Source organism: Oppia nitens, unplaced genomic scaffold, assembly GCF_028296485.1.
Source record: "Oppia nitens isolate AA-2021 unplaced genomic scaffold, nextdenovo-longstitch-racon4-pilon3 scaffold1_pilon_pilon_pilon, whole genome shotgun sequence".
Lineage (NCBI taxonomy): Eukaryota > Metazoa > Arthropoda > Arachnida > Sarcoptiformes > Oppiidae > Oppia > Oppia nitens.
Window position 1 is genome coordinate 9,848,555 of NW_026533199.1, and position 14,653 is coordinate 9,863,207.

Here is a 14,653-nt window from a genome sequence, read left to right on the forward strand (position 1 = left end):
CACATTAACACATATCCTTCTTATAATATAGTAAAGTTAAATGTTAAAAAAGCAATAAAATTCAAAATAACTGCTTCAAAAAATTACTGTATAACTATTCAATAGCAATAAAAATGCTACGAAAAGCTTGCTCTCGTTATACATCACAGTCACTCACTAGAAGTGAAACCAATCCTATAGCTAATACTGAAAGACAAAATTATAATGAGAACACAGTAACAGATGTTTTCACAACAGAAAACAACACTAATATCAATAAATCTCTCAAAACTGAACAAAATAAGCCATTATTTCAAATTAATGACCAAAATTTGGGTAATTATGTCAATTCCCAAATAGGGCAAAATGGCCAAAGCAGTCAATCTAGCCCACAAATTGAAAGCAATAATAATAATTGCCAAAATATTTCTATGAGAACAAATTTATTTACTTTAAACAAAAATTTAAATAATGTTACAAATGTTACCAATAGTACAGAACAGTCTAAACCCAAAATTGAATTTAGATCCATAATTACTGTAGGATCAATTACACCCCAACCAATTGATGGTAACAGTCATATTGATGACTATATTTATATCAGTAAAAGCAATAACTGCACTAATGATATAAGAAAGCTTAGATTACCAGATCACATAAAAGTTATTACAGAAATGGGGTACAAATATTTTACAAAACAGAGTAATGAAAGTAATTGTAAGGAAAAACTGTATAACGGTAATCCTCAAACGGCAGTTATCTATAAGTCAACTGATTTGACCAATATTGCCAAACAGGCCAATGCTGCCAAAACTGATACAGAATCAGAGATATTAAAATTATGTGAATTAGTGATAAGCTTTATTATCACTAAAAGTAATTGTAATTACAGCAATAAAAATCCAATTAACTAGTGATACTTCAGTCATCACTAATGCCGTCGTTATTATCACTATTAAAGACAAACTAAAGTTTTGAGGCTAATTAAATAATATAACTAAAATTATATATAATACTTAATCACTTATAATTATAAAAAAAATTCTGATATCTCACTTTTTAAAGTATTCTAATTGACATTTATATTAAATTTGTAAACAATATTTAATTATTTAAATATTAAACAAACTTATTTGTACTTCTATTTTATTAAAATGTGAATGTTTTGCCAAATTGGCCAAAACGGCCAAATCTGTTATAAAAAGTTAAAACTAAATATAAAAACAGGTAATTTATAAAATGTAAAAAAACCACAAATTTAAATAAGAAAGAAAATTAAAATGATAATATTTTTAAAAAGTAATTTAATTTTATAGGTACTGTTGTTTAATAAACAATTTTAGAAATGTTGAATGATAAAAATATGAGTATTGCCTAATACTATTTGTGAGACATTTAGCGTTATAGTCTGCACAATATAGGAAATAAAATAATTGCATGCAAAATAAAGTGAAAATAATGTTAAAATGATAAAATAATATGTTAAAATAAAGAATAATAGATTAGCTAAGATATAATTTAAAATAAAAATTATATGTATATGATTGAATGAATGTTAAAAATGATTAATCAATAATAAATAAATAAAAATATAAATCTAAATATGCGCAATTGTGTTCGGCTAATCAAATAAAATAAAAGAAAGTTTGAATAAATGTAAATGATTGTATAAGAAAAATACAAAAAGGCAATTTTAATTTAAAGTTTTACAAGATAGTTTATGTTTAATGGACATTTGGGTCAATTTTATCAGATCGGCCAATTTGATCAAATTGTCGTAAATAGCCCTAACATAAATAGTCGATTTAATTTTGAATTAGAGTAAATATTGAATAATATTTACTTAGAATAAATACAGCCTGGCTCATCATGTATTATCTTTTTAAAATAACGATAACTCAAAAACTACTAATTATATTTTATTCAAACAAAAAATATTATAAAGTATGATAATTGGCGTTACATATTTTAATGGATTAAGTTTTCAAAATGGCCGCCATTAATAGCAATTAAATGGCGAAGTCGGGTGTCGAAATTTGATGCCACCCGCACTAACATGTCCTGCGGTATGGCCTGTATCTCACTTTCAATAACTTGTGTGAGTTGTTCAATAGATTGAGGGTTAGAAACATAAACCCTATCCTTGAGATAACCCCATAAAAAATAATCACATGGGTTGAGATCGGGTGAATACGGTGGCCATTCAATACCACCACCAGTCTTCTTGGGCGCATCCAGGCCGATAATTCGGTTACCAAAACACTCTTTAAGTATGTCAAAAACATCTTGCGTTCGGTGTGGTCTTGCACCATCTTGTTGGAACCAATATCCGTCAACCAAATCTTTATCTTTAGCAGATCCAATGAACTGTTGTATAATTTGTGTCTTGTATATCTCTGATGTCACATTTTGTCTTAAAAATATTGGACCAATAATTTCTTTTGCACTGATAGCACACCACACGGTGTCACGTTGTGGATGAAGTGGACGAGCGATCGTCAAATGGGGGTTCTCAGTACCCCAGTGGCGCATGTTTTGTTTGTTGACATAGCCAGACAACCAAAAATGACATTCATCTGAGAAATGTACAGTATTGACATCAAATTCACGTAAGTCAATTAATGCTGTCACTTGATTTGCGAAATCCAATCGTTGACTTAAGTTGACTTCTCTTAATTGATGAGTAATTTGAATTTTATATGGGAACAGATCCAAGTGATTCTTCATAATTCTCTGCAAACTTGATCTGGATATACCCAATACTTGTGATGCCCGCCGTTGTGATGTTGTCGGCTGATTTTCGTATAATTGTTTGACGCGTTCAATGTTGTCCTCTGTAACCACTGGTGACTCTCTTGTTGTGGTATACGTCAAATCGTCAAGAACACTACCAGTTCTCTCAAATTTATCGATAATACTGAAAATTAACATAAAGTGTTTTAGTTAAAATTTGATAATAAAAATCCCAAAAAAATGTTTATTTTAAAATGACTATAACTTACCATTTCACAGTTCTTCCGGTGATTGTTAAATGTTTGCCATATTTGTACTTAAATGCTTTGACGGTTGCCTCATAACTGCAAACTTTCGAGTAAAAGATACGGACAATATCGACTCTTTGTTCAGTTGAATATGTGGTGCGTGCCGACGCCATTTTGAGACTCAGATATTTTTAAAAACAATAACAAACAAAAAGCCAACTACCCCTCACCCCATCTACCGTAAAAAAATTTTACATTAATTTAAAATATAGAAATAGCGCTATTTTTAAAAAGATAATACATGTTGTGCCAGCCTGTATATATAAAACAGTATTCTATAATAAAAATTAAATATTCTTAATTAATTATTATTAATTAAAAGTTAAAACATTAAAAAAATTAATTACCCAACAATTTTTTAAACTTATTATCGGATATTATATTAAGTAAAATAAAATAAAATAATAAATTGATATAAATTTTCATTTATTAAATTAAGCAAAAATAATTCACATAATAATACTTAGTTAACAATAATATTAAATATATTTAAGAACCACAAAGTAATTATAAAAAATACTAAAATCATATATAAATAAATATAACTACACAAAAATAAATATTTTAAATAAAGTAGTTATTAATTCTAATATTATATTATGTAATAATTATTATTTCTATCATTTTAGTAATAATTTTGATAATTATAAAGATTTTAAGTAATTTTTAAACATATATTAATCTATTTAAGTAATTTTATGTTTATGTTAATTATACTAATAATTAATCTTTTAAATATATACATTAATTATGAAATCGTTTATAAAATTAATTTTATAAAAGTTTAATTCAAATGTTATTTATTTTATCATTATTGACGAATCGGCCAAATTGTCTAGAGTGGCCCTTTAAATAAAATTATATTTATATTTTATAATTTCTATTTTAATTATAAATATTGAGTATTTAATCATTAAAAAAGCATAATAATCATCTACTCGACGTTAGTAACATTTTTTTTGAAGAAGTAATTGTTGGTATAATTGAGACTATTATTAGCCTCAATGTTACGGTTGGCGTCAATATCTACAAAATTGATCTTTCGTATGAATAATTTTCGACATACCATTTATTATTATCAAGACTTATATCACTGACAAGATATGCATCGAATCATTATTATCTTCATTGGCCACATATTCAGCCATTAAGTTGTTAGCCATTGTGTTGACCATACCGTTATAAATCATTTGGTTAATCACAGACTTACTACAAGTAATCGAGTGCATCATAAGTTTGGTATAACGTTATTCATCTATTTGTTAATTTACAACTATATATCAATATATAATAAACTAAAAATATATAACTAATGATAACTATAAATCAAAAAATTGTTTTTTCGTACTAATTAAAATTAGTATATACATTATAATTATGTAATTTAATATTTATAATAATTTTATTTTTAAATTTTTAATTTATGGACTAAATTGGCATTTAATATACAAATTTTATATTAAGTGATTGTCATACAAAATTGACCAAATTGATCGATTTGACCAAATTGGCCAAATTTGATAAAATGTTAGTTTTTGTGTGGACATAGTGTGCCCACTTCACCCAATTTATGTAATAGGTTTTTCACCTAAATTATAAGTTTATAATTGTAATTAAAGGTTTTCCCCTATTAATAATAGTGGAATTAATTACATTGATTGTAAAAAAATTAATGTTAATTATATATACTCAATTTTCATATTATTATGATTGTTTTAAAATTTTATATTTTTATTGTAACGGTTGGCTTTTATTTAACTGTGGGGGGATAAAACATAATAATATATATTGCATATATATTATAGTTTTGTAGTTTATATTATATAATTGGTTAGTACAGGACAGCCCATGATGGCCATACCACACCCCTCTAAAGGTTTATATAAGAGTCAACCGAACCCTACTCTGTCTCTTGGTTTTATGTGTCACTTAGTTTTACTCTGACACTTGGGTTATGTATACTTAGTTTATATATGAGTTCCCTGTGCCCAGTCTCTTAGACTGAGGATTCTCTTAGTTTTTACTCAACATGTATTCTACTTAGTGTTTTACATTTGTTAACTAATATTAATAATCAACAATAAAGTTTATATTATTATACAATTTAATTGTGCTTTAATAAACAATTCATACAACTATACTGGTGCTGGTGAGTGGGTGGCGCACAAAACGCTACCACCGACTATATCGGCCAAATCGGCCGATCATTGGTTTCAACAACTGGACGCGATTGGCGAGTGCTCTACCTTAATGACCAGTTGGACGGCCGGTGCAGCCTTCAGAAGCCGCTAACCCGAGTTCAGCGCAGCGCTTGTATAACACATATATCGATTAAAAATATATGTTATGCTGTATTTGGTGGAGATCGCAGTGGTATCGATTTTAAAAGTACTCTCGTAATACTATACATCATGGACTGGTATACATTATTAATTTATCTTTTATTAATTATTTTATTAAAGAAATTATGTATCAACTGATCCCTATTTTTTATATGTTTACTATTAATTGCGAAAAAATGCTATTTTATATATAAGTGTTAGTATTAGTGTTTTAAAAGTCCTATAATCTTAAAAATCTCGATAATTAGAAAAAAAATTTTTTTTAAATAGTTTAAAATACAGCATATGTTTTATTGTCTAAAATACGAAAATTCTTTTATTTGCTAAAAAATTCAAATGCTTCTAAAATTTAATGGGTTTTTTGCTTTCAAACTGCAATTATTTTGTAATTTTCACACACATTAACACATATCCTTCTTATAATATAGTAAAGTTAAATGTTAAAAAAGCAATAAAATTCAAAATAACTGCTTCAAAAAATTACTGTATAACTATTCAATAGCAATAAAAATGCTACGAAAAGCTTGCTCTCGTTATACATCACAGTCACTCACTAGAAGTGAAACCAATCCTATAGCTAATACTGAAAGACAAAATTATAATGAGAACACAGTAACAGATGTTTTCACAACAGAAAACAACACTAATATCAATAAATCTCTCAAAACTGAACAAAATAAGCCATTATTTCAAATTAATGACCAAAATTTGGGTAATTATGTCAATTCCCAAATAGGGCAAAATGGCCAAAGCAGTCAATCTAGCCCACAAATTGAAAGCAATAATAATAATTGCCAAAATATTTCTATGAGAACAAATTTATTTACTTTAAACAAAAATTTAAATAATGTTACAAATGTTACCAATAGTACAGAACAGTCTAAACCCAAAATTGAATTTAGATCCATAATTACTGTAGGATCAATTACACCCCAACCAATTGATGGTAACAGTCATATTGATGACTATATTTATATCAGTAAAAGCAATAACTGCACTAATGATATAAGAAAGCTTAGATTACCAGATCACATAAAAGTTATTACAGAAATGGGGTACAAATATTTTACAAAACAGAGTAATGAAAGTAATTGTAAGGAAAAACTGTATAACGGTAATCCTCAAACGGCAGTTATCTATAAGTCAACTGATTTGACCAATATTGCCAAACAGGCCAATGCTGCCAAAACTGATACAGAATCAGAGATATTAAAATTATGTGAATTAGTGATAAGCTTTATTATCACTAAAAGTAATTGTAATTACAGCAATAAAAATCCAATTAACTAGTGATACTTCAGTCATCACTAATGCCGTCGTTATTATCACTATTAAAGACAAACTAAAGTTTTGAGGCTAATTAAATAATATAACTAAAATTATATATAATACTTAATCACTTATAATTATAAAAAAAAATTCTGATATCTCACTTTTTAAAGTATTCTAATTGACATTTATATTAAATTTGTAAACAATATTTAATTATTTAAATATTAAACAAACTTATTTGTACTTCTATTTTATTAAAATGTGAATGTTTTGCCAAATTGGCCAAAACGGCCAAATCTGTTATAAAAAGTTAAAACTAAATATAAAAACAGGTAATTTATAAAATGTAAAAAAACCACAAATTTAAATAAGAAAGAAAATTAAAATGATAATATTTTTAAAAAGTAATTTAATTTTATAGGTACTGTTGTTTAATAAACAATTTTAGAAATGTTGAATGATAAAAATATGAGTATTGCCTAATACTATTTGTGAGACATTTAGCGTTATAGTCTGCACAATATAGGAAATAAAATAATTGCATGCAAAATAAAGTGAAAATAATGTTAAAATGATAAAATAATATGTTAAAATAAAGAATAATAGATTAGCTAAGATATAATTTAAAATAAAAATTATATGTATATGATTGAATGAATGTTAAAAATGATTAATCAATAATAAATAAATAAAAATATAAATCTAAATATGCGCAATTGTGTTCGGCTAATCAAATAAAATAAAAGAAAGTTTGAATAAATGTAAATGATTGTATAAGAAAAATACAAAAAGGCAATTTTAATTTAAAGTTTTACAAGATAGTTTATGTTTAATGGACATTTGGGTCAATTTTATCAGATCGGCCAATTTGATCAAATTGTCGTAAATAGCCCTAACATAAATAGTCGATTTAATTTTGAATTAGAGTAAATATTGAATAATATTTACTTAGAATAAATACAGCCTGGCTCATCATGTATTATCTTTTTAAAATAACGATAACTCAAAAACTACTAATTATATTTTATTCAAACAAAAAATATTATAAAGTATGATAATTGGCGTTACATATTTTAATGGATTAAGTTTTCAAAATGGCCGCCATTAATAGCAATTAAATGGCGAAGTCGGTGTCGAAATTTGATGCCACCCGCACTAACATGTCCTGCGGTATGGCCTGTATCTCACTTTCAATAACTTGTGTGAGTTGTTCAATAGATTGAGGGTTAGAAACATAAACCCTATCCTTGAGATAACCCCATAAAAAATAATCACATGGGTTGAGATCGGGTGAATACGGTGGCCATTCAATACCACCACCAGTCTTCTTGGGCGCATCCAGGCCGATAATTCGGTTACCAAAACACTCTTTAAGTATGTCAAAAACATCTTGCGTTCGGTGTGGTCTTGCACCATCTTGTTGGAACCAATATCCGTCAACCAAATCTTTATCTTTAGCAGATCCAATGAACTGTTGTATAATTTGTGTCTTGTATATCTCTGATGTCACATTTTGTCTTAAAAATATTGGACCAATAATTTCTTTTGCACTGATAGCACACCACACGGTGTCACGTTGTGGATGAAGTGGACGAGCGATCGTCAAATGGGGGTTCTCAGTACCCCAGTGGCGCATGTTTTGTTTGTTGACATAGCCAGACAACCAAAAATGACATTCATCTGAGAAATGTACAGTATTGACATCAAATTCACGTAAGTCAATTAATGCTGTCACTTGATTTGCGAAATCCAATCGTTGACTTAAGTTGACTTCTCTTAATTGATGAGTAATTTGAATTTTATATGGGAACAGATCCAAGTGATTCTTCATAATTCTCTGCAAACTTGATCTGGATATACCCAATACTTGTGATGCCCGCCGTTGTGATGTTGTCGGCTGATTTTCGTATAATTGTTTGACGCGTTCAATGTTGTCCTCTGTAACCACTGGTGACTCTCTTGTTGTGGTATACGTCAAATCGTCAAGAACACTACCAGTTCTCTCAAATTTATCGATAATACTGAAAATTAACATAAAGTGTTTTAGTTAAAATTTGATAATAAAAATCCCAAAAAAATGTTTATTTTAAAATGACTATAACTTACCATTTCACAGTTCTTCCGGTGATTGTTAAATGTTTGCCATATTTGTACTTAAATGCTTTGACGGTTGCCTCATAACTGCAAACTTTCGAGTAAAAGATACGGACAATATCGACTCTTTGTTCAGTTGAATATGTGGTGCGTGCCGACGCCATTTTGAGACTCAGATATTTTTAAAAACAATAACAAACAAAAAGCCAACTACCCCTCACCCCATCTACCGTAAAAAAATTTTACATTAATTTAAAATATAGAAATAGCGCTATTTTTAAAAAGATAATACATGTTGTGCCAGCCTGTATATATAAAACAGTATTCTATAATAAAAATTAAATATTCTTAATTAATTATTATTAATTAAAAGTTAAAACATTAAAAAAATTAATTACCCAACAATTTTTTAAACTTATTATCGGATATTATATTAAGTAAAATAAAATAAAATAATAAATTGATATAAATTTTCATTTATTAAATTAAGCAAAAATAATTCACATAATAATACTTAGTTAACAATAATATTAAATATATTTAAGAACCACAAAGTAATTATAAAAAATACTAAAATCATATATAAATAAATATAACTACACAAAAATAAATATTTTAAATAAAGTAGTTATTAATTCTAATATTATATTATGTAATAATTATTATTTCTATCATTTTAGTAATAATTTTGATAATTATAAAGATTTTAAGTAATTTTTAAACATATATTAATCTATTTAAGTAATTTTATGTTTATGTTAATTATACTAATAATTAATCTTTTAAATATATACATTAATTATGAAATCGTTTATAAAATTAATTTTATAAAAGTTTAATTCAAATGTTATTTATTTTATCATTATTGACGAATCGGCCAAATTGTCTAGAGTGGCCCTTTAAATAAAATTATATTTATATTTTATAATTTCTATTTTAATTATAAATATTGAGTATTTAATCATTAAAAAAGCATAATAATCATCTACTCGACGTTAGTAACATTTTTTTTGAAGAAGTAATTGTTGGTATAATTGAGACTATTATTAGCCTCAATGTTACGGTTGGCGTCAATATCTACAAAATTGATCTTTCGTATGAATAATTTTCGACATACCATTTATTATTATCAAGACTTATATCACTGACAAGATATGCATCGAATCATTATTATCTTCATTGGCCACATATTCAGCCATTAAGTTGTTAGCCATTGTGTTGACCATACCGTTATAAATCATTTGGTTAATCACAGACTTACTACAAGTAATCGAGTGCATCATAAGTTTGGTATAACGTTATTCATCTATTTGTTAATTTACAACTATATATCAATATATAATAAACTAAAAATATATAACTAATGATAACTATAAATCAAAAAATTGTTTTTTCGTACTAATTAAAATTAGTATATACATTATAATTATGTAATTTAATATTTATAATAATTTTATTTTTAAATTTTTAATTTATGGACTAAATTGGCATTTAATATACAAATTTTATATTAAGTGATTGTCATACAAAATTGACCAAATTGATCGATTTGACCAAATTGGCCAAATTTGATAAAATGTTAGTTTTTGTGTGGACATAGTGTGCCCACTTCACCCAATTTATGTAATAGGTTTTTCACCTAAATTATAAGTTTATAATTGTAATTAAAGGTTTTCCCCTATTAATAATAGTGGAATTAATTACATTGATTGTAAAAAAATTAATGTTAATTATATATACTCAATTTTCATATTATTATGATTGTTTTAAAATTTTATATTTTTATTGTAACGGTTGGCTTTTATTTAACTGTGGGGGGATAAAACATAATAATATATATTGCATATATATTATAGTTTTGTAGTTTATATTATATAATTGGTTAGTACAGGACAGCCCATGATGGCCATACCACACCCCTCTAAAGGTTTATATAAGAGTCAACCGAACCCTACTCTGTCTCTTGGTTTTATGTGTCACTTAGTTTTACTCTGACACTTGGGTTATGTATACTTAGTTTATATATGAGTTCCCTGTGCCCAGTCTCTTAGACTGAGGATTCTCTTAGTTTTTACTCAACATGTATTCTACTTAGTGTTTTACATTTGTTAACTAATATTAATAATCAACAATAAAGTTTATATTATTATACAATTTAATTGTGCTTTAATAAACAATTCATACAACTATACTGGTGCTGGTGAGTGGGTGGCGCACGAAACGCTACCACCGACTATATCGGCCAAATCGGCCGATCATTGGTTTCAACAACTGGACGCGATTGGCGAGTGCTCTACCTTAATGACCAGTTGGACGGCCGGTGCAGCCTTCAGAAGCCGCTAACCCGAGTTCAGCGCAGCGCTTGTATAACACATATATCGGCAAAATATATGTTATGCTGTAATATGTTTATTAAACTGTAAATAAATATTTCAATTACATGTATTGAATATATATATTGATATATATATATATTATTGTATTAAGTAAACTTTGTTAGTTTGTTAGTTCAAATAATTGTTATTAAATCAAAAATATTATTTTTTATATCTATTAGTATTTAAGAATTAAAAAAAATAATTTTTTAATGCTCTCATTTTAAATAAATATTTATTTATAAGTCTAAATATTATTCAGCTATAATAAATATTTAAAGTTTATTGTGTGTTTGTTAATATTATACAGTATATATACAATGTATAATAAAAATTATTTTGTAATTTAAAATTCTAACTATCATATTTAAATTTAAATTTATTGCTTAATGATTTACTTTATGTGATTTGCTAATCATACAATTTCTAATATGTTTATTTATTTTACAAATTTCAAGCTAACAATAATATGTAATTACTAAAATAATATTGCTAATTAACAAAAACATTATTAATGTTTTTAACATAATTTTTATTAAGTAATTACTTGTCAGAATATACACTATTTAAAGAATAAATATTAATACTATTAAATAATTAAATTGGTATTATTTTATTGTAAAATTGAATCTAATACTTACATTATAAGTAGAAATAATAATAGGGAAAAATCAACTTTCATTACTATTTTTATTAGTTTCCATGTTGTCTATTATACAATTAATTATCACTGATCAAGGTATATAACAGTTATCTATTAAAATATTAGTAATGTTTATATATACATACATTATACGGTATATAACATGTAAATACATTATAAATATAATTGTATTTAATTTTCTTTTTGAAATAATAATAATATTTAAAACTTTAACATTAAACTTTTTCTAATAATAACTTTTACATATTTACATATATTTATATTTTATATACTTTATTAATATATATTGTATACCAAATGGCAGCGATTGTAATCGTAGTTTGAGTAATGATGGTAATTGTTGCTCAAAGTTTTGTATACAACCAGACAGTACTAAAGTGGGTTATTGTAATCCAAAATAATATAAAAACTATAGCTACATGTGCTCATTTAATATTTGATTTATTATTAATATATTATTATAATTTAATTAATTATAAATTATATAATTATGATTATATGTATTTTTTTTAATAATAAATAATAAATGTTATATTTAAAATATAATTTGTTATCTTAAACAAGTACACTTTATACTATTGTACTATACTAAAAAGTACGTTACACTATATTGTACAAAGTAAAAGTACAGTACATTGTACTTACAAATTACTAATTTGAAATTAGTATAAAATAAATACTTGTAGTAATTTTTAAAAAATAAACAATAATTTTTTTTAAAATATAGATTAATAAAATAAATATTCTACTATACAATTGTACAATTTTTATTTTGTATGTTATTAATATTATTTAATGTTTATTATATAAATATAATGACTAACTGCACTATTTGCACTAGTATATTTTATGTACTATAAAACTAGTTAGACAATTTTTAAAGTATTTATTTCAAACTTATTTAAATTGATAAGATATCTAAATTTTAGATCAATTTTAAACTTATTATAAATATATTAAAAATTATTTAAGTGATATTAATATTACTAGTTATTATAAATATGAAATTTTCACTATTTTTATTGATCTTAATTTTGGCTGTAATTGTCAATCCATTAATCGGTCAACGATTGAGTGGACGTCGTATACGACAAACAAATAAATCTCAGTTTAATCCGCAAAAATCATATGATTTTTCCGGTAAAGTTGTATTGATTACCGGCTCGAGCAGTGGTATCGGTGCCCAAATTGCCAAACAATTTTGTCAATTGGGGGCCAATGTAGTGATAACCAGTAGAAATGCAACTGAAATCTCTAGAGTGGCCAATGAATGCCAAAAATTATCACCAAAAAAGTTAAAGGTTTGAACAAAATAGATAAAGTAAAAAAATTCTTATAAATATCATTATTATTATTATTTTTAATATTAAAAGCCATTAGAGATTAAGGCAGACCTAACAAAAGATAACGAAATCAATGACTTACTGATGAAAACTATCGATGCTTACGGAAAATTGGATGTATTGGTCAACAATGCCGGTATATCGGCATTTGCGGCGATAACTGATAAAAATTTTATGTCAATATTTGATCGCACAATGGCCATCAATTTAAGACCATCTGTCCAATTGTCGCATCTGGCGGTACCGTATTTGGCTAAAACTAACGGCACAATTATCAGTACATCCAGTGTCTTATCGATGGTGCCGGTATGTTATTTGATAACACTTATATTTCGTTAAAGTATCTTTAAAAATAGTTAAATTTTATAAATATATTTAGATATCTAAATATATAAATATATATATAAAGTAAAGATATTTTAAAATAATATATATAGAAAATAGTTATTTAAAAAAATATTTTTAATTTAATCAATGTGGTATAATAATAATAATAAAAATATTAAAAATTAGATTGCTTAACAAAACAAAATTATACAATAAAATGATATAATATAGTAAACAATATTTTATATAAACAGTTTAAAAATACATTAGCCTATGATGTATCCAAAGCCGGTGTCGATATGATGACACGTGTGTTGGCACTGGAGTTGGGACCCAATATACGGGTCAATGCTGTTAAGTAAGTATTATACTAACAATTTCTATTCAATTGTTATAATTAATTATATGAATATTAATAAATAAATATTGATATATATATATATTGTATATTAATTATATAGTCCTGGTTATATAAACACTGGTATCATACATCCCGGTATGGATCCGGCTATTATTGAGTCAATGAATAAACAATTTATCCGACAAACACCATTGAAAAGGGCCGGTCGAGCACTGGATATTGCACAGGCAGTAGTGTTTTTGGCCAGTGACCAGGCATCATTTATTACCGGTGCCAATTTGGTCATTGATGGTGGCAGTATGTGGAATAGCAGCGAAATAATTTAGTATAAAAGATATAAATATAAAATTTTATACAATACAGTATTTTTATTAATAAATATAGTTTTATAATTATTGATATAAAAACAAAAAATTATTTATTAATTTTTTTAATTTATAATATAATTTTTAAAATTAATATCTGATACAAAATTAATTATTTGTATTTAATTTTTATAAAAATTGAAAACTTTGTAAATTTGTAAATCTTTACAGTTATATAACTTTACTTAATAAAAAATAACAATATATTTAACAAAAAATAACATGTTTAACAAAAATTATTTCTAATGCTTGTAATTGTAATACATAATACTAGTATCATATGACCTTGATTGTTTTATACATACATTACAAATTGGATTTAATATAAACTGATTTATAAATAGTTGTGTGAACTGAAAGTTATGTTTACTGTATATTATAAATACTTTTAGTTTTGACTGTAGAAGACGGCGCTAATGTTTGATTGAATACAACTCTATACTTATTACTAGAGACAGCAAAATATGTTTAAATATATTTAATTATTTTA